The sequence below is a fragment of the Leptonychotes weddellii genome, chromosome 8 (genome assembly GCF_054177405.1).
Source record: "Leptonychotes weddellii isolate Sample4059 chromosome 8, ASM5417740v2, whole genome shotgun sequence".
Taxonomy (NCBI): Eukaryota; Metazoa; Chordata; class Mammalia; order Carnivora; family Phocidae; genus Leptonychotes; species Leptonychotes weddellii.
In genome coordinates this window covers 67233044-67254385 of record NC_138376.1, presented here as the reverse complement: position 1 = coordinate 67254385, position 21342 = coordinate 67233044, and the positions used below count along the sequence as shown (strand labels likewise).

General features: G+C 42.1%; 1 long non-coding RNA gene and 1 pseudogene across 2 annotated transcripts in view; both read right to left on the bottom strand.

Moving 5' to 3' along the window:
- Positions 1 to 4083: 4083 nt before the first annotated feature.
- On the bottom strand, positions 4084 to 6560 carry LOC145723193 (large ribosomal subunit protein eL32 pseudogene; annotated as a pseudogene).
- A 6197-nt stretch (positions 6561 to 12757) lies between these two features.
- Positions 12758 to 21342, bottom strand: part of LOC115944989 (uncharacterized) — a 169180-nt gene continuing 160595 nt past the window's right edge. For both annotated transcript variants that reach the window (XR_014147806.1, XR_014147807.1), the window contains 2 exons: positions 13446 to 13503; positions 12758 to 13158 (listed from right to left, as the gene is read on the bottom strand). This is a non-coding gene — a long non-coding RNA (uncharacterized LOC115944989). The remainder of the gene's footprint in view (positions 13159 to 13445; positions 13504 to 21342) is intronic.

Genomic DNA, 21342 nt, shown 5'->3' with positions numbered 1-21342 from the left:
TGTCAGTGAATAGTCTGACCTTGTCCTCGCTACTGTGGTTCTTTTCTTTTTCCTTCTTTATATATTTAAAAAAAAAAAAAATCACTAAAAAAACAAGACGGCTATCCACCAAAGGAAAGTGAAGAAGTATATCCACATGTTCTTGAAATCAGTTTGTAGGGGATAGTCCTATGAGATGAAATGTCACATTCCAATAGATAATAATATGCCCCATTCCTACCAGCCAGCAGAATAAGAGAATTTGGAACAAAGGTGGTAAAGGAAATCTTTAACATATTTAATACTTCTAAGCCCCATTTGACTATTTTTAAGTATAAAATAAGACATCTTACCCAAAAATAACCAAAGCACTGTGTCTCAGTAGGAACAAGTTTTATTCTTTCATTTTAATGAACCTGACTGTTGCTCGTACGTGGAACAGTCTGCTGAAACAGACTACTTCTGCACTGCGGACCAACCACCTCCGCATTTGTCACTGTGACAGGCTGTTATTTAAGGGAAATGGCAGGTTGTTCAGATCCTAAGTGAAGTTCTAAGGAACAATTATAGCAATGTTTAAACATTTCAGGCAGCAGAACTGGCTCAGGTACTAGCTTGTTTAGGCAAGGAAAAATATAAAAGCTGATTTCCTGTATGTTTCAATCTATCAACCTACCCAAAGAATACGTGCTTCCTTTCTGTTCCTTTTAGGATAGTCACTTACGGGGACGCCTGGGTGGCTCAGTTGGTTAAGAGTCCGACTCTTGATTTCAGCTCAGGTCATGATCTCAGGGTTGTGAGGTCGAGCCCGCATCTGACTCCACACTGGGCACTGGTTTGGAACCTGCTTAAGATTCTCTCTGCCTCTCTCCCTCTGCCACTCCCCCCACCCCAAAAAAAAGTCACTTTTGTTAATAGCACGTAGTTTTAACTGTGATAGTTGGCATAGCTAATGTTGGAAAAAGTAGACTCATCTGAGGCTTCCTAAGTATGAGAATAAGCTAAAGTAGCTTTAAAACTAAAGTATCTCTCTTCAGTATTTTCTCTAGTCTTTTGTCACGACCCCAAGTGGTTGACAGTTCTGGCAAGGCCTGAATAGAAGCACAGCAGGAAACCCCCTTTATCCACTTTAAAGGAATGAGTAAGCAAAGTTAAAGGACATTTCATTGCTAGTAAAGGTATATGATCATGAAAAGGACCCAACTCCTTTGGTTCCTGGTTTCAGTCTGATCACACAGGCACAAAGGTGCTTTGCTTTGTCTATGCAAAGTTTCTGTCTACATACGTATTCTGTTGATGGGAGTTTGCTCACAACTGTCTAAGCTGAGTGTCTCAGTGAGATTGGAATTTGTTCCTCATTGATTTTTGAATTCACCTTCATTTCTTTCCCTCAAGGAAGACAATACAACTTGAAGCTTTCCTTGTGTGCTTCAGATCAAAAACCTTATTGGGGTGCAGAGAGATTTAGGATTCATTATGTGTGGCTGCAATGTACTCTGAAAAACTGCTAGTTGCAATTTGTTCTCTTCTAGATGGTTATAGACCAATTCATTATGCTGTGCTCTTGTGTTTTCCCTCTTTCCCTCCTCATTTATTAGTCTTTGTCACTATTTACAGACTGCGGTAATCACAGAAGATCAATTTAAAAAGAAAAGAATATTCTTGATTATCTAAAAACAATTATCTTTGCAGGCCTTCATCAGGTTAGTTACATTAGGTATGCTATAAATGCCTATAAATTTTATGAAGCCTTATTCATCTGATACAACTACTTTTAAAAATATATAATTTTTAAAAACATTTATTTTAAAAATGTAAATCACTTTTTTGTAAATCAAGAAATTCATATTCTTATGCAGAATCTTTTAGCAAATGCACAAATACAAATCTGTAATTCCCACCACCCTACAGCAACCTGTGTCCCCATAGACCACTGTACCTTCAGTGCATGACTTCCCACTGTTCTGTCTCCACTTCTGCCTCCTCCTTCTTCAAACTTAGATTTTCAAATTACAGTTATCTATTCTCATTAAACATGCCGAACAATTCACAATTACATAAAAAAGGTAATAATCTGTTAAGAGTATCCTTCCCTACTGTTTTCAAAATACATGCAGGCTTTTTTCTTTTGCTTTAAATTTTTTTTACCAAACAGCATTTTATATCTGCTATTTCATGTAGCAATAGATCACGGACATCAATCCAGATCAGCATATATAGACTTAATTCAGTCCTTTAAAAAAACTACATAATTTACATAATTTAATCTTTTCCCTATTAGTAGACATTTTTGAGGTTTAGGGTATTTTTTTAATTAAATATTTTTGGTCATTATGCAGTATTTGAAGTAACTTCTTTGTATATATCCTTCTATACAGGTGCTCTTAATCCTTAGATTCCTCAAAAGGAAGGTTCTATCCAAGAATATGATTTCACTTTTTATAGAGGCTCCCAGACTATTCTGGAATAAGTTTAACAGAACATGAGAAATAATAAGTATTGGTGAGGATGTGGAGAAAAAGGAACCCCTTGTTATGCATAGTTGGTGAGAATGTAAACTGGTATAGCTACTGTGGGAAACAGTACGGAGGTTCCTCAAAAAATTAAAAATAGAATTCCCCTATGATTCAATAATTCTGCTACTGGATATTTACCCAAAGAAAATGAAAACATTAATTCAAAAAGATATATGCACCCATATATTTATTGCAGCATTATTTACAATAGCCAAGATATGGAAGCAGCCTAAGTGTCCATTGGTAGGTGAATGGATAAAGAAAATGTGTATACACACACACACACACACACATACACACAATGAAATATTACTCAGCCATAAAAAGGAATGAAGGCTTGCCATTTGCCACAACATGGATGGACCTAAAGTGGCTAAACAAGCCCTGAAATGCTGATGCCTCCTCCACTTCCACCTGCTGGGTCAGCTCATTAAGGGTCTTGATTGTATAGCACAGCCATGGTGGCCTGACCACAGGCTGGGGGCAGGAGCTTCAGAGCAAAGAAGCAGAAGACACCTCCGCAAGTAAATTGACAATTTGGCTGACTTCGTATATGCATTTTAAAGTTGCATTTTATTTTTTAAGGAGGTATGTGCATTTAGTTTTAAAATCCAATGTATCTTCTAGCAAAATGAACAACTTATGCCCCCCCCCCCCGCTCTCAGTCCACTTCTTCTATTTGCCCTGTTAAAAACCACTTTCAAGTGAGTAGATCTGAAGATCTAATTGGCTTTATTCAGCAATTCATGAATTGAGCAACATCACATCTAGCAAATAAAAAGGAGCTCTGAGGAGCTGTACAAAATGGAAGGCTTTTATAGCCAGAATGGGATATGGGCAAGGAAGTCATTTAAAAAAAAAAAAAAGGATTATTTCAGGCACGGTCAGTTTTCTTTTTTTTTTTTTTCAAGATGGATTTATTTATTTTAGACCAAGAGAGCACGAGCGGTGGGGGAAGGAGGGGCAAAGGGAGAGGAAGAGAAATCCTCAAGCAGACTTCCTGCAGAGCAGGAAGCCTGATTCAGGGCTCAATCCCAAGACCCTGAGATTATGACCCGAGCCAAAATCAAGAGGGGGACGCCCAGCTGACTGAGCCACCCAGGCGCCCCAGCCACTTTCCTTTGGGGGAAGGGCAGGATTCTATCATGCAGATTAACTCACTAGTGTTGATAAGGATATTTCAGATGGGTTCCAAATTCCATTCCTGAAGGAGGCTAGAACTTCAGTTAGGTATTAAGTCTTGGTCTGCTGGAATGGGGATTAGTACAGGTGACTCCATTTGGGGCCTGTTGTTTCTTTTTAACAACTCAATACTTGTAAATATGTACTGCTATTACGAATTTTGCATGCCAAAATTTTGACCTCGTATTATGGTAGTGGAAGGTTTAGCCAGTTTGTGCACACCTCTCCCATTTTTCTTGCCCTTTCATCCCAAGGTCACAATTTTAGATTAAATCAGTCAATATTGCATTATGACTAGATAACTAGCGTTCACAGCCGAGCCAAGTAAAGTGACCATAGTTATATGGCCTTTCTCTTAAAACCATTTGTTTCTCCTAGTATCTTTTTTCATTTGTCTATAGATTTATCACCTTATTTTGGTCAATTTTATGGTTTTATTAACACAATACGACATGTGCAGAAGCTGTCCATTCATTTTCTTTGATGCAAGCCTGGCATTGGGATTGGTGACTGATGGCCAGCTGAACTGTTCTTTCCACAATGGCTTTAGGGTTCTTGGAGGAGATACTGTGAGCAATCTCTGTACAGTAAGATTTGTTCCACATTTGCAGCACTTCAGGCTGCTTGACAGTGTGGATGAGGAAGTCCCGGAAGCCACTGGGCAGCATGTCCTTTGTTTTCTTGTTGCTCCCGTAACCAGTGTTGGGCATCAAGATCTGGCCCTTGAATCTTCTACCTCTGGGTTCCCACCAGCTGTGCTTGATTTTGATATATCACTAACTGGTGCCAGATGGTCCTCTTTTTAACGAACTTGGGCTTCACCAGAGTGAAGTAGGAGATGGCTGCCACCTCTGCAGGCTGTGCCAAGGAAGAGCTAGATTTACCACCTTTAAAAAAAAATGCTCCAACAGATTTATCACCCACACCTATTAATAATTTTTCATATTCTCAAACACAGTTGCAGATCCATTTCCTCTCTGGAGCCATCATTCTGCAGACCCAGTACAATTTCCCGAGCTCCCATACAGACTTGGTACTCTCCAGGCCAGGGCTGAGCTGTCATCCTGTGACTTCCCTTTGGTGCTTTCTTGGGCTGGATCCCTGTTTCCTGGACGTCATGTCTTTCTTTTTTGTGGTTTACTCCCTCATTTTGCTAAAGTGTATCATCCAGCAACTTCTTCAGAAAAGGCACAAGTGAGGTAAACTTTTTGATTGATTAATTTGTCTGAACATGTCTTTATTCTACTCTAGATGCTCAGTGGCCCCTACATTTCTCCCCAAGGCGTACCCAGTTCTGTAGTATGTTTGTCCCCTGAAGACTGAGCACCTCCAGGTAAGAAGACCCTAAAATGGCCTTCTTGCTCAACTGTTTTCTAGACCATTTTAGGCTGGGAGAACTGATCTTTTCAGTTTTCAAGTCTCTACCCTTTTAGCATATAAGGAAATTCATGCCTCACAGTTACATACTTTTTGTTTTTATTATTATATCCTTAGGCCTTTTCTATCCAAGGACATAGATTGGGATGAGGAGAGGCAGAAGTCATAAGTGAAAACTCAACTGCCTGAAATTGACTCTCCTTGGCCCATGAGAGTTGGGCAGTTTTCCAAGACAAGGAATGTCGGGTAGTATTCTCTCAAGCTGCCATCTGTCCAGCTGTTGGTGCCTCACCTCACTATGGGCTACCAGTTGTGGAGCAAGGCTCACGTGCCCTAGCATCTGACCCTGAAGAATAAGGATTGGTCAATCTCAGAGGGATGAATTGTCCATGAGAAAATCAATACCATTTTTACCTAAACGGAGCCGAAGCAATTTAATATTCTTCTGATAAGGGAGAGGGAAGGGGCATCTAGGGTGCTGCTCAAATTAAGGGGAAAAGGAGAAAAAAAATTTACATTAGACAAAAGATTTATGTAAAAAAGATTTCCAGTAATCATTATCTTTACCACCCTTCTCTCTTGCCTCTGTGGAGGCTAGAAACAAGAGATTTGCATTTTGAACTTCTGTTACAGGTTGGGGTGGCTGAATAACCTACATATGGCCAGTGGGCAGTGGGGGAAAGACTGCTGGGGATGGTGGGGGCTCCTGTAAAAGCCTTCCAGACAGGCCTAGAAGGAAGCAGGCTTTTCTTCCATCTGTCCTTCCTGCTTAAGACACCATGAGGACCTAATACATGGAACCATCTTGTGATGATGGTGACAAAAAGCCCACATGTAAGGGCGATGGAGCAGAGGATGGGAATGACCTTGACAAGCTGCCTGCCAACCCTGAGATCACTCTCTCCAGACTTCTTATTAATAAGCAATAAATGTCCCTACACAGGAAGCCACAGGAACTTGGGTTTTTGGCCACTTGGAGCAGATAGCTTACCTAACTGATACCACCAATCAGGGAGAGCTCTTTCCTACTACCACATCCCTGTCATGGTCCATGTGACTTGACTCAGTCCTGTCCACACCCTGGGAGTGTGGGCCACTCAGGGACTCAATGTAAGGTCCCCTTACTGCTCCTCCGGCTGAGCTTATGCCCTCATAGAATGACAGCTTCCCTTTAGGGCTGGAGTCCTGCCTTGATCTTGCCCATTGTAGGCCCTAATCCCATCAACACCATCAAATATGTTAGCTCAGGTTGTCCAATTCCCTACCTATCCAACATCCAAATATGGTCTATTCCCAGAGGTCCCATCCTGTAACCCATGATACCCTGCTGGAACTTTCCAAGGTCAGCTGCTTGCCTAAATGGCCAGTTACCTTCCACTGGTCACCTTCCTCTCTGGGCACCAGGCTCCACCTACCTGGCTGAACCGCCTTCCTGACCTTCAGGGGAGTTTGCTGATCCTTCCTCTGCCAATCCTTGCCCAACCCCAAGGAGGTGTCTGGCTCCATGTCCTACCCCTGAGTAACACATGTGCCAAGCAGATGGAATCTAGGCCATCAATATCCTCTACAGGTGGCTGGTCTGCATTTTAATCTCTTATTCTATTACCCATTGTATTGAAGTTATGAACTGCTTCTACTTTCTGAGGCAAGCAGGGCATAAATGCTCCCTAAATGTTAATCGGAAAGTTGATAGAGTCAAAAAGTAGCAATGGCTCAGTCATGTTGATTTTGCTCAGCTAAAGAAAAAAGTCACCTTTTCTTGAGCTAAGCAAAGAAGTATTTTGCATTTCAAAGTTTTCCTCAGAATGTCTTAGATTTTAGCTTTTTCTTATCAATTAAGTCTTTAAAATGAAAATTAAGTTAAAGTTACCTTATCAGGAATGTTATTTCTTTTTTCTTTCGGTAGAGGATGATTTTTCAGTCTAAGCATTCAAGAGAATTTTTTTTTAAAGATTTTATTTATTTATTTGACAGAGAGATAGCGAGAGCAGGAACACAGGCAGGGGGAGTGGGAGAGGGAGAAGCAGGCTTCCCGTGGAGCAGGGAGCCCGATGCGATGTGGGGCTCGATCCCAGGACCCTGGGACCATGACCTGAGCTGAAGGCAGACGCTTAACCGACTGAGCCACCCAGGCGCCCCTCAAGAGAATATTTTTTATCAGTTTAATAAATGGGAGGGTACCATGACAACCAAACCAAGGTCCCTAGGGCTGTTGTAGCTTCAGAAAGACGTGTTCTGTGGTCGGTGGATTGCCGGAGTTCACTACACAGGCAGCAGCACACTTTTCCCAAGTTAGCTCTCTCCAGCCCGTCCCCACTCAGCACAGAAAGGAGAAAGGACCAGGTGGAGTTGTGCAGACAGGAGCTCCCAGCTGCCGTAGCACACACAGCCACCCCTCTTTGCTTCCCCTTCCTGAGAAGGTATTTGTTGCTGCTGCAAACTCCAGCCACTGTTTAAGTGTATTATAAGTATTAACTTGTCTAGTGTTCACAAAAACTCTGAGGTAAGTACCATTAGTATCCCTAGTTTACAAAGGAGGGCACAAAAGCATGCAGAGGTGAAATAATTTGCTTGAGGTTACCCTGCTAGTGCATGGCAGAGGTGGGGCTCAGGACAAGCTGCTTGGGCTCTTAACATTATGCTGAAGTCTGAACGGCACTCGGGGAAATAATAGGTGAATGTTTTCCAGAAATGGATAAGGTCCTGACTAACAATGAAATGAATGTATCTTTAAAATGGGCTCTTCAAGAGTAAAAACTTGACCAGTACTTGCAACATGAGGGTTAAATGTCCATTAGAACAATATGTCTTTATTTAAAGATCAGTTATTTATGAATTGCTAGTCTTCAGATTAAAGAGCTAGAAGTGTCATGAAAAAGGAAGGAAAATGTACTGAAGAGTGTGTCGGCATTATGAACAAAAGCGATGGTGAGAGGCTTGTTCACCACTGAGAAGTCTGCAGAACTAAAATGTGATTGATACTGCCTAAGGAATTCAGATTCCACTCTGAAAAGTGGAAAGAGGCAAGCATTTCGACAAGGGACAGAATCTGTGGGAGGGTGGGAATGGAGATCTTTAGAGAAAAAAAAAGAAGTGATGTTAAGCAAGAATTCAAAGCAGACCGCTGGGGGAGCCACCTTGAGTTCTGACTCACTTCTCATGAAAGAATTCATCTACCACAGTGGATGGTGCAAGGCACCAGGACAAGGAGTTCCTGCCTGGAGGCATTCATGGGTTAATGGAAAAAATCAAGTCGGGTAAAACAGGCAAAGGCCGCCCATTGTGGTATGTGCCATCATAGAATTAGGTCAGAGGGCTAGAGGGAGCTCCCAAGGCGGGCCCTATAGTAGTCTGGGGCCAGGACCCTATGAGCCTTAGCTGCATACTGCAGGTTGAAGAGAAGTTGGCCAGGCAGATATCATGGGGAAATGTTTCAGGATAGGAGCATAATGTCCAATGGCCTGGAGTGAAAGAGACTATGGTACCTCTTGAGTACCGAGGGCTGTTCCATATGGCTGCAGTAGAGGCTGTGGGGTGAGCAGGGTGAGGTGAGCCAGGGGAACTGGGAAAGGATAAGGTCCTGATGACAGATGTGTCCCTGGAGGGATATGGACCAAATTGGCAGCCCCAGGGAGCCTTAGTCCAAGTTGCTTTTGTGCATTGCATTCTTCCTACATCCCAGCTCTGCTCTTTTTCCCCTGTCATCCATTCCTGCAGAAATCGAAAGTCATAACATGCAGGCTACTGTGACTGTCCCTGGTTTAAAACCCTTCAGATTTCCCATGGTATTAGGGTAAGATCTGAGACACTTGATGTGTCTACAAATCCTTACCTCATCCTGCCATGGCCTTCCCCTTCAGCTCCATCCGCACCCACTTCTTGCCAGTGGCATCTTCTCACAACCTGCTCCCAGCTAATTCTTGCTCAGCTAAAGGTCCCAGCTTCAACTGTGCTTCCTCAGGGACGCCTGGGTGGCTCAGTCAGTTAATTGTCTGCCTTCAGATCTTGTTATGATCTCAGGGTCCTGGGATCGAGTCCTGCATCGGGCTCCTTTCTCAGCAGGGAGTCTGCTTCTCCCTTAAAATAAAATCTTAAAAACAAAAAAAACAAACTGTGCTTCCTCAGAGAATCCTTCCTTGATTCCAATCTAAAATTGGCTCCTTTGTTATATTTTGGGGGGTTTTTTTGAGGTGAAATTCACATAATGGAAAATTAACGATTTTAAAGCACACAATTCAGTGCCATTTACTACATTCACAATGTTGCACAACCACCACCTATAGTTTCAAAACATTTTTTTTAAGGTTTTATTCATTTATTTGACAGAGAAAGAGCACACAAGCAGGGGGAGCAGCAGGCAGAGGGAGAAGCAGGCTCTCCGCGGAGCAGGGAGCCAGATGTGGGGCTCGATCCCAGGACCCTGGGATCGTGACCTGAGCCCAAGGCAGACGCTTAATGACTGAGCCACCCAGGCGCCCCTAGTTTCAAAACATTTTCATCACCGCAAAAGAAAACCCTGTACCCATTACCAGTTACTCCCTATTCTTCTCTCCTCCCAGCTGCAGGCAACCATCCGTTTTCTGTCTGTATGTTTTTACCTATTCTGGATATTTCATATAAAAAGAATTGTATGATAGGTAACATTTTGTGCCTCGCTTCTGTGAAGCAACTTCGTATGACTAAGTAACTTTCCACTGTTGTATAGATACCACCGTGTTTTGTTTCTCCATTCCTCCCCCAATGAACATTTGGGTTGTTTCTATCTTTTGGCTTTTGTAAATAATGCTGCTTGAACAGTTGTGTACTCGTATTTGAGTACCTGTTTTCAATTCTTTTAGGTATATACCTAGGAGTGGAATTGCTAGTCATATGGTAATTTTATGCTTAACTTTTTGAGAAACTGTCAAACTGTTTTCCACAGTGGCTGTATGCTTTTTTTTTTTTTTAATGATCCTATTTATCTCTCTCTTTTTCTTACCTACCTTACAAACTCTGTAAATGTCCTGGCTGTATCTGATTTATTTACTCTTGTGTCCCCAAAAATATTGGTTGGCTGCACAAAGAAGTGAATGAATGTGACAAAACTGATTCACAGTTTAAACATCACTCAGGGTACAGGTGATGGATGTGTGACAGAAAGCAGGGGCTGGCTGCGTTCATCAGGAGCCTGACTAGACCCAAAGACCAGATGAGAGACCCTCCTCCAACTTGTCATCACTGCATGTGCAGAGCACAGCCCAGCACACTGCATTATACCTGTTTGCTTGCTTGACGTCTTCCCCCATTTGTCTGTGAGTTCTTTAGGGCAGCCACCACCAAGTTTTTCTCCATTGCCAGTTGGTTACACGGTAGATCCTCAACCACTGTGTGATGAATGAATGAATGAATATGAATGGAGAAACAGATACTAACTATATGATCTTAGGCAAGATACTTAACCTTTTAAGTCTTTGTTTCAGTGGTAAAATGGAGACAGTGATGGTCTCTGCCTCATAGGATTCCTGTGAAGAGTGAAAGAAATGAAGCCACCAAGGCTCTTGGCACCGGGCTGCCCGTGGCCGGCACGCTCGAATGGCATCATGCCCTCTTTATGACTGCAGGCATAATTAGAACAAATGAGCTTAAGGTGAAGGAGCAAGATTTCAGCCTAAAAGACAGAACAGTCTAATGTAAACTTTATGAGAGTAGGACCACGTCCATGTTGTTCCCTTTGGTGTCTCCAGTGCCTGACACAGGGCCAAGACAAACCCTTGGCTGAATGTGTAGAAAGTGAGACTGATCAAAGGTGGAGTGGGCAGCCTGGGAGGTAGAGAGCTCCTCATCAGTGGGAGTAATCAGGCGAACAATGTCCACCTGTCAGAGATACCTGTCAGAGATACTGTCCTACTTTGGTAGGACAACAGAGGAGTTGGCCACAGAGATCCCTTGCGATTCTGGGATAATTTGTGTTCTTCGATTATCCTGGTGAGACAGCAAACTCCTCCCAGGCAAGACTTGGGAATGAAATAATATCTCTAGAGGTAAGGGCTACCGAACATAGTACTTCTATCATCTTTCATGGGAAAAGGGAAGCATTTTAAATGCTTTAAAACTGAAGATGACGAAAGAAAGTGAAATTTGGAATTTTCTTGGGAGTCTGAGTTTAAGGATGAGCCCTCATAGGAGCCCAAATCTCAAAAAGATATCTGTACTCACATGTTCATTGCATCATTATTCCCAGTAACCAAAGCATGGAAACAACCTAAATGTCTATTGGCAAATGAATGGATAAAGAAAATGGGGTGTGTGTGTGTGTGTGTGTGTGTGTAAAATAGAATATTATTCAGCCTTGAAAAAGAAGGAAATTCTGCCATTTGCAACAACATGGATGAAACTGAAGGACATTCTGCTAAGTGAAATAAGCCAGACATAGACAAATACTTCATGATCTCACTTGTATGTGGAATCTAAAATAGTCAAACTCGGGGCGCCTGGATGGCTCAGTCAGTTGAGCATCTGCCTTTGGCTCAGGTCATGATCTCAGGGTCCTGGGATCGAGCCCCGCGTCGGTCTCCCTGCTCCACGGGAAGCCTGCTTCTCCCTCTCCCACTCCCCCTGCTTGTGTTCCCTCTCTCGCTGTGTCTCTCTGTCAAATAAATAAATAAAATCTTAAAAAAATAAAATAAAATAAAAAATAAAATAGTCAAACTCATAGAAGCAGAAAGTAGGATTGTGGATGCCAGCGCCTTAGGGGAAATGGGGGAAATGAAGAGAGGTTTGTTAAAGGGTACAACTTTCAGGTATAAGATGAGTAAGTTCTGGAGATCTAATGTACAGCATGGTGACTACAGTTAATATGTATTGTGTACTTAAAATTTGCTAAGAGGGTAGATCTTAAGAGTTCTCACCACACCAAAAAAAAAAAGCACCAGCAGATGGCAACTATGTGGTGGTAGATGGGTTAATTAGCTTGATTGTGGTGATCATACCACAATACACACATGTATCAAAACCTCAAGTTGTACACCTTAAATATACACAATTTTTTATCTTTCAATTATACCTCAAAAAAGTTGGGGGGAAAAGCTAGGAGCCTAAGACTCTCAGATAATTATGTTTTGCTTAATACGCGTTTCTTCAGCAATTGCAGAAACTTTTGTATTTTCCAATTGGAAAACTCTAAATAATATTTTCATTGTGGTAAAATATACATAACACAAAATTTACATTTTAACCATTTTACCATTTTTAAGCATACAGTTCAGTAGCATTAAGTACACTTGCATTGTTATACAAACTTACCACCATCCATCTCCAGAACTTTTTCATCATCCCAATCTAAATATTTTTAAATACTAATATTTTGCCTAAGAAAGTTGGAGGTAAGCTGTTGATTAGCAATTAGCTTTTTTTTTTTAAAAAAAAAAGAAAACCCATAGAATGTTATTTTTCCAGTATAATCACATGAAGTTGCTTTCATATGAAATAAAGTAGCTGAATTTCTTGAATAGAAGAGGTGCTTTTGAGAGATTTTCTACGTATATAAATTGATTTAAATGTCATTTGTTTGAGGGTTCAGAAAGATTAAAAACCATATAGATTTCATGCATACCAATCACCGTGGTCAATAAAAACTCTCAAAACCTTCTATTCCAAGAGTCAATAAATAAAGCTTTACAAGCATGGATGCTACCGGAGAAGTGAAAATCACCAGCCGCAAGTAATTTGGTTACTTGCTTTATTTGCACCTGTTTGAACTACAGTTGCTTTCACAGCAGGGATGTAATAAGTCCACCTGCCCACATCAGAATCTCATAGATAAGACATGAAATCCATTAATAAGAAGTCATTTCTGACAGCAGAGGTAGTTTCTGTTTCCTCTTCAGCTGACCTCGCAGGGCATCTCCAAGCTGTTGTGTGTGCTGGGCTCCGCTGCTGGGGATCGGTGCCCAGGCGGGCCTGGGCCTCACACATCACGCTGTCACCCGGGGGGCTCCAACAGCCCACGACAGCTTCCCACAAGAGTGCACAGCAGGCCCAATCAGACCAATTATAACCAGCTTCATTTTGTTTTATTTTACTTCCTCCATTTGATTGAAACAGAATCACCAAATTCAAAAGATTCCTGAACAGCAAAGGTGAATGAAACAAACAGCTAATATCAGACACCATTTCAAAAGCAACTGCCTGGATAAGCCTGTAATAGAATTTCCCACTTTACAACTCTGAAGATGAATAAGGCAAGTTACCATGGAAACAAATACTCTCTTTAAAGAGAGACAGGCTCCTCTCTTAGTCTGAGCTCTTTCCAGAAGGGAGGAGGGGACGGGGCGGGGCGGGGGGGGTCGGGGAAGGCAGGCCAAGGTCTTCAAGGAGAACAATGAAGTTTTCTTCTCATTATTGAAATTTTACCTATGAAATTTGCTTGGAGGGTCAGTCAGCTCAAGACTATTTCATTTTCTTGGCTGTACTATTAAAAAAAACAAAACAAAACCTCAAGTCAGGTATTTTAAGATACTTAAGGAAAATGACATTTTATTGATATTTTCTTTAAATTTTTTGCTTTATTCAGTTAGTGACACATGTTGGTGACAAGTGAAAACTGGCAATATGTGACATAAAAGGCAAAGAGATCTCACTTTCCCTGGTCTTCTCATTCCCAGCACACACTCTTTGAGGTAACACTCTGTTGGCCATTTTTTTTCTGCCTCTGCCTTGTTCGTGTATATATACATTTAAAAGATTATATACAAACAAAAGACCCAAATAACCCAATTTAAAAATGGGCAAAGAACTTAAATATCTCTTTCTCCAAAGAAAATATACAAAGGACAAGTAAGCACATGAAAAGATGCTCAACAATAATAATAATTAGGAAAATGAAAATGAGATACCATGATGAGAAACCACTTTACACCTACTAGGATGGCTCTTATAAAATAATAAAGAATAAAACTACAAAATAATAAGTATTGTTGAAGATGTGGAGAAATTGGAACCCTTTTGCACTGCTGGTGGGAATGTAAAATGGTACAGCCTATGAAAAACAGTATGATACTTCCTCAGAAAATTAACAATTACCATATGATCCCCAAATTCCACTTCCAGGTATGTACCCCAAAGAATTGAAAACAGGCACTTGAACATATATTTGCACACCTATGTTCATAGCAACGTTATTTACAACCACATTATTATTTTTTAATTGAAGTGTAGCTGACACACAATGTTACCCTAGTTTCAGGTGTATATCATAGTGACTCAACAAGTGTGTATGTTACATGACAATGGCATTATTTACAGTAAGTAGAAGCAACCCAAGTGTCCACTGACAGATGAGTGGATAAACAAAATGTGGTACACACATACAATGGAAGATTATTCACCCTTAAAAAGGAAGGAAATGCCAACACATGCTACCGTACAGTTGAACTCATGAGAAATTATGCTAAGTGATGTAAGCCAGTCATAAGAGGACAAATACTGTATGATTCCATTTATATGAGGTGCCTAAAATAGTCAAATTCATAGAGACAGAAAGTAGAAGGGTGGCTGTTAGGGGCCGAGGGAGGTGGGATGTTAGTTTTAACGGGGTACAGCTTCCCTTTGGGAAGATGGAAAAAGTTTTGGAGATGGATCGTGGTAATGACTGTACAACAATATGCATATTTGTACACTTAAAAATGGTTAAGATGGGGGCACCTGGGTGGCTCAGTCGGTTGGGCGGCTGCCTTCGGCTCAGGTCATCATCCCAGGGTCCTGGGATCGAGCCCCGCATCGGGCTCCCTGCTCCGCGGGAAGCCTGCTTCTCCCTCTCCCACTCCCCCTGCTTGTGTTCCCTCTCTCGCTGTGTCTCTCTCTGTCAAATAAATAAAATCTCAAAAAAAAAAAAATGGTTAAGATGGAAATGTGTCAGTTATATTTTTAAAAGTTCAAAAAATGGTTAAAATAGTAAATTTTATGTTTTGTATATTTTAACACAACAATTTTTTTAAGCTACGTGTCTCTGTACAAGGGTGTTTTTGTGTCTATAGCAGACCTTTGGACAATACAGGTTTCAGCTGTGCAGTTTCACTTACACGCGGATTTTTTTCTATCAATACAGTATAGTACTGTGCATGTATTTTCTCCTCCTTGTGATTTTCTTAACATTTCCTTTCTCTAACTTATTTTTTATAAGAATACAGTATGTAATATCTATAAAACATACAAAGTATGTGTTAATCGACTGTTTATGTTATCAGTAAGGTTTCTGGTCATCAGTAGGCAATTAGTAGTTAAGTAGGTAAGTTTTGGGAGAGTCAAAAATTATATATGGGTTTTCAACTCTGTGGTGGGTGGGGTGGCACCCCTAACCCCCTGCATTGTTCAAAGGTCTACGATACAGAGAGATAGATGTACAGGAATTTCATTTTTGCTCTTGATTGCTTACTTTTACTAAAAGAGAATGATATTACACACATATTCCTCATATAACAAACCCCAACTCTTTTTTTTTTTTAAAGATTTTATTTATTTATTTGACAGAGAGAGACACAGCGAGAGAGGGAACACAAGCAGGGGGAGTGGGAGAGGGAGAAGCAGGCTTCCCGCCGAGCAGGGAGCCTGATGTGGGGCTCGATCTCAGGACCCTGGGATCATGACCTGAGCCGAAGGCAGATGCTCAACGTCTGAGGCACCCAGGCGCCCCTAACAAACCCCAACTCTTAATAATATAAAGCAGTCATTTAATTTTGCTTAGAATTAGGGATTCTATGAATCAGGAATTTGACCCAGGCACAGAAGGGACAGCTGTCTCTTCTCCGTGGTGTCTGAGGCCTCTGGAAAGAGTCAAAGGCTGGAGACTGGATCATCTGGAGGCTTCTTCACTTACACGTCTGGCAGTTGATATTGGGTCCTCATTTGGACTGTCAACTAGGACATCTACGTCTGGACTCTCTACATGGGCTGCTTCCTTGAACTTCATCATAGCATGGCCGCTGAATTCAAGGGGTGGTATCCCAAGAAAGCAGAGCAGAAGTATATGACATTGTTATAATCTAGCCTCAAAGGTCACATTGCATCCCTTCTGCTATACGCAGTTGGTTGAGGCCGTTACAGAGATCTGGCCAGGTTCAAGGGGAAGAGCTCAGTGGGAGGAGTGGTAGATTCTTTGGAAGAGGAGTCTGTGGGAGGGACAGCGGTGTTATGGCCATCTTTGGAAAATACAGTCTGCCACGACACATTCATTAGTTTGCAGCTTGCTTTTACAGCATTTCAGTGACATCCCCAAAAGCCCCTAAAGATATAATTCTTCAATTTTTCTCATTTATAATTACAAAATTACTTTTAAATTCCGAAAGTAATATAGACAGAGTAACAAAACTTGGAAAACATGACAGAAAAATTTATCCACGATCCCCCACCTTCAACCAATCACTGTAATTATTTTTCGTCTTTTCACTCCATAGTTTTCTTATAATGTACACAGAGTTTTGTGTTCCTTCTTTATTTTCCCTTAGCATTAAGCCCCCAAATTCACATTCCAGTACTAAGTTATCTTCTTTATTTTCCTAGTGTGGACAAAGCAAAAATAAGAGGTGGGTACACCACGGGATAAAGTCCTCAGCTCAAACCTTTTGCTTAGCCCAATCCTACCTCAAACTCCCTAGAAAAATCACACCAAAGTTTCAAGTCTTCGATCTTCTTTAATGAACATAAAGCAGAGACATACCACACTGACTCTGGAAAAGTAATGGCATGAGTGCCTCTGGCCACAGTTACGTAAGGAGCAGGCCAGTGACTGGCCGGGCGCGGGATGCCGGCACGCAAGCTTGCACTCACTTTTCTGCTACAAAAGCTTGGCTTTGGGATATCGACAAATACGTGGAGCTAGCATATTTAAAGATTGGCAAAGCCCATATCTATCTCCCAAACACTGCTCCAAACAATCACTCCTTGTCATTGGCCTGCTGTGAAATGAGAAAAAATAATAAAAATGTGAGTGTTTCATAAAGCTAAATGTATTCCATTTTTTAAAAGCCGGGCTTTCTTCTGGGATCATTTATTTAAATGTCAACATTTATTTTCTTTTATGACATAATTCTGATCATGGATGTTCTTAGCATTTCTAGTTAGCAAAACAAATCTGGCAATTCTAAACTTAGTCATCCTTACACTTAAGTTTCAACAATTTTACTTCTCTGTGACATCCCAAAGTCTAGGAAACACTGATCCGGTCCCGACTGCCCCCTTACAAAGAACCTTCGGGTTTGGTGTATAATGTTTGTCAAAAGGGATGACCTTCTGAGGTAGGGGGAAAGACTGGTTGACACAAAAGGAGGATCCAGAATGCCAAATCCTGCCTGTTGACAGTCCAGTTGTGTGCATGGAGCGCCTCAGTTATGCTCAGAGTTTCTTCTCTCAGCCATCAAGTCCTGTCAGTTCTGCCACCTTCTCCCCACAGGACGAAGAGGGGGGAAAGGCTTCTTCGTGCCAAGTGCAGAACGCCGTGTCAGTGCTGAGTGTCTGATTGTGCTATGTGCTGTCCTCCACGGAGCTTTCCCTCACAATGGCTGCTCAGCAGGTCCTGCCTGCAATGGCTGGTGGAAAAGTGTGAGGAGGGATACTCGAACATTCCAAGTATTTCCCTGGGAGTTCTTAATTTCAACAAGAAGAATATTCTCTAATTAAAATGCCACTGCAGAATTTTTTTTTAACAAATTGCCGTCTAATTTCTCTTTGATCTGCTTTTTCCACTTGGGTTGCAAGGTTTTACAGAATTTTCCCCAAACGCTTTGAGTCTGCAGTAATTTTATTTCACTCTGATTAAACTTCAAAGGACAAAATGCCAAGCCAGTAGAACAATCTAAGCTTTTTACCACGTCACGTATGCAATAAGCATTTTCAGGGCATCCCTACAATGCGCCTGACATTATGTTAGGTGTTGGAGACACGAAGAGGAATAAATATGACCTGGTCCTTGTGCTCACTGGGTTCACTGTTTCCAGGACGTGATCAAGCCATAAACAGAACACTGTCATGCCATGTGGTGGTAATAGAGATGCCATCACACAGCCTTTGTGTAAAGGGCCTCGTGAGAGCAAAATGGCGGTGCTGGCTGAGCTATTCAATCATTTTTTTTTTTTTTTTTTAAGTAATCTCTACACCCAACGTGGGGCTTGAACTCACAGCCCCGAGACCAAGAGGTGCATGCTCCATTGACTGAGCCAGCTAGGCGGCCCCGAGCTGACACTTTAAATGAAACTTAAAGGAAGACTAAAATTCAGCCAAACAAGGGCATGAAGGCATCCCAGGCAGAAGAGACAACACAAGCTCAGGTCCAGGAGTAGGAAATGGCATGGCCCCTGGTGTGTGTGTGCATGTGTGTGTGTAATGTATGCCCATGTACATGTTTGCGTCTGTGTATATGTGTCTGCCTTTGCATGTGTGATTGTGTTTCCATGATCGGAAAGGCCTGGAGTAGGTATGGCCTGGGAGACTTGACTGAACGGCAGTGGGGACAAGCGAGTTAATCTGAAGCAAGCTAGCAGCCTCCTGGATTACTTGTGGGTCTTGGAGAAAGAGATTCAAAGGTTTGCTTTAGACAACCTAGAAAGAAGACAAAACTGACTCCTACACAGATAAATTTGACTTTAATGCTTGTTTTGAACACACCTATTGGAGGCTTTGTAGAAACCAGTGCTCACCCCTGGAATGAAGAACCCAAGTTCTCCTGTAGAAATGATTTGCGGGGCCCTCGTCTTCTGGGGGCCAATCCAGGACTTCTCAAGGCTCGATGTCCATGTGAATCACTGGAGATCTTGTTAAGATACAGATTCTGACTTAGGGGCCCAGGACTCTGCATTTCTAACAAGCTCCAAGGTGATGCCGATGCTGCTGACCATGGAGCAGACTTTGAGTAGCAAGATCTGATGCACATGTTGTCACAGTCTCGATCACCTGCAACCTAGACGGACCATAGGGCACTCACGACCCTCAAATCACTAGTCAGTGGTGCAGGGTCTGCCAGAGGCCCATGTTTGGATCCCCCATGTACCTGGGACACAGGGCCCCATCCAGCAGGAGTCCAGGCCCTCGGGTTTGGCTCCACAAACCTAGAAGTGAAGGGTGAAAGTGGGAGCTAAGGAGGTAGGAATGGTGGTATGGGGCTGGCACATGCAATGAAAATGGGCCCAGATACCTCCTGTGACAGGCATTAAGATACTAAGGGGCACAAAAAGGAAGCAGGAGCTCAGGCAAGGGCCCAGGTAAAGCCTCAGAGTCCAGGTACTTAGCACTGCCTATGTGCCCGCGACCAAATTTACGCTTTACGCAGATGTCACATTTCATCTTCATCCAAAGCCTTCGCAAAGCAGACTATAAATCCCTGCTAACAAATGAGGAACTTGAAGTGCAGAGCAATTCAGTGCATCACGCAACCTCCCAGAAGACACACCGTGGAGCCACAGTTCACACCCGGGTCTGCACGATCCGAAAGCCCAAGGCTTTCAGGTACCACACACTGTCCACTGTCCTTCATAATGATGAATGAGATCCAGGGTCTGTGCCTGCACCTAAGGTATGCTAGGGTAGGGACCCTTGATATATTTGAATCCAAAGCAAGCGATGTCAGCCGTGAATAGAGGAAGCACTCGGTCAGGAGGAAGCAGGTCAGAAGAAGCTGGCATCTGAAGACCTGGTATCTGCAACTGAACCACTCTTGGAAAAAGAGTCCTGGCCTTCTTGGTGCTGAAGGTCATGTGCCTCCATGTAGACCAGCCAGGGGTAAGAGCCCTCATGGTCTTGGCATATGCCCAGGTAGACAAACTGGTTGGTAGGCATCTTAAAGCCAGCTTGAATAGAAACTTTGGCAGAAATGGAATATTTATCTGAGAAGAAAGGAGACAGAGCTCTAAATGGGAAGACCATATAATATGACAGAATGTCTTGAACGTAGTAAGCCATCAGTCATTGGGAGCTGCTATTACTATTATTGTTGTTGTCATGGGGTGCTATGTCAGCCAAAGAGATACTAGGAACATTCCCAGGCATAATTCAATATAAAGTATTCCCAGGAAGCCAAAGCCTAAATGAGTCCAGCCAAGTGACCAAACAAACCAGTTGAAGCTTCTTAAAGTACTGTGGAGGAGCATGCGCTCACCACACTGTGTATCACTAACATGAGGATAGCAGGATACTGTGGACACGTGGGCACTGCTTATGCCCGCTTGTTCCTCCTCGATCGCACAGTTCAAAAACTCTGTTTCTAGATGCCAGGAGCCTTCCTATAGAAAGAGCCTCAGCCTGGAGTTGAAAGACCCACTCTGCTCCTCACTGCCATACTCAGTCTCCTCACAGGTGGAGCCAATCCCCGCTGTGCTGCCTACCGCAGGACCAAGTGAGATGAAGTATGTGAAAGGAGCTAAAAAACCCCATGGAGCCCTCCACGCATAGAAGCAATGACATTACTCCGCAGGTGTCTTGCCATTCTATTCTAATTTGGGAACTTACTCTTTATTAAAATCTTATTACTCTACCCTCTGTGTTTCCTCTAAACTGCCTCAAATCCTTTGAGGAAGCAGGAAGCATTTACTTGCATACACACCTCCATACAATGAAAGTCTATGTGGAACCTAAAAGCAAAATTCCATGTATAAATCTAAACGCACCTACAGGTATATAGATACATGGATGTATGCATACAGGCACACATATATTTCTAAATCTAGATATATAATTTCTCCTCTGTACTAAACTCAAAGGACCACTTGTTAAAGCAGGTGAGACATTTGCACAATTAGTCTAAAAGATTATTATTTAAAAACAAATAGCTTGGAGCGGACGACTGGAAATCATTCCTTGCTGCAACTCCAGTGAAGGAGGCTGTCTAATTCTTGGGAAATTTAGACATTCTGCTAGTAATTTAGCACAAAAATGGGCCTGGCTCAACCTGCTCTTCACATTTTGGTAATTTAAAAGGACATAACGGAATTTTATTTTAATGGTAATTGCAAACTCATGCAGAAAATGTAAATGCACATTTCATGATTAGCTTACAGCATAAACTATGGCTTCTATTAATGTATTCCAATTTGTAATTCTTTTCACAGTATGAGATTTGAAAGCTGTGATTAAAATTAATTAGGTTAAGTAAAGTTTATCCCCCCTGAGCACTGCTATTGGGAAAAAGCAAGAGGAAAATGCGAACTACATCTGGCTCTGCAGGAAGCTGTATCTTCACAAGAAGTCGGCTGACTTCTTTTCTCCCCACAGAGGTTGCATGCTGCTTATTTGGCATATCTCAAGCACCATGTATCTCCTCAAGGAG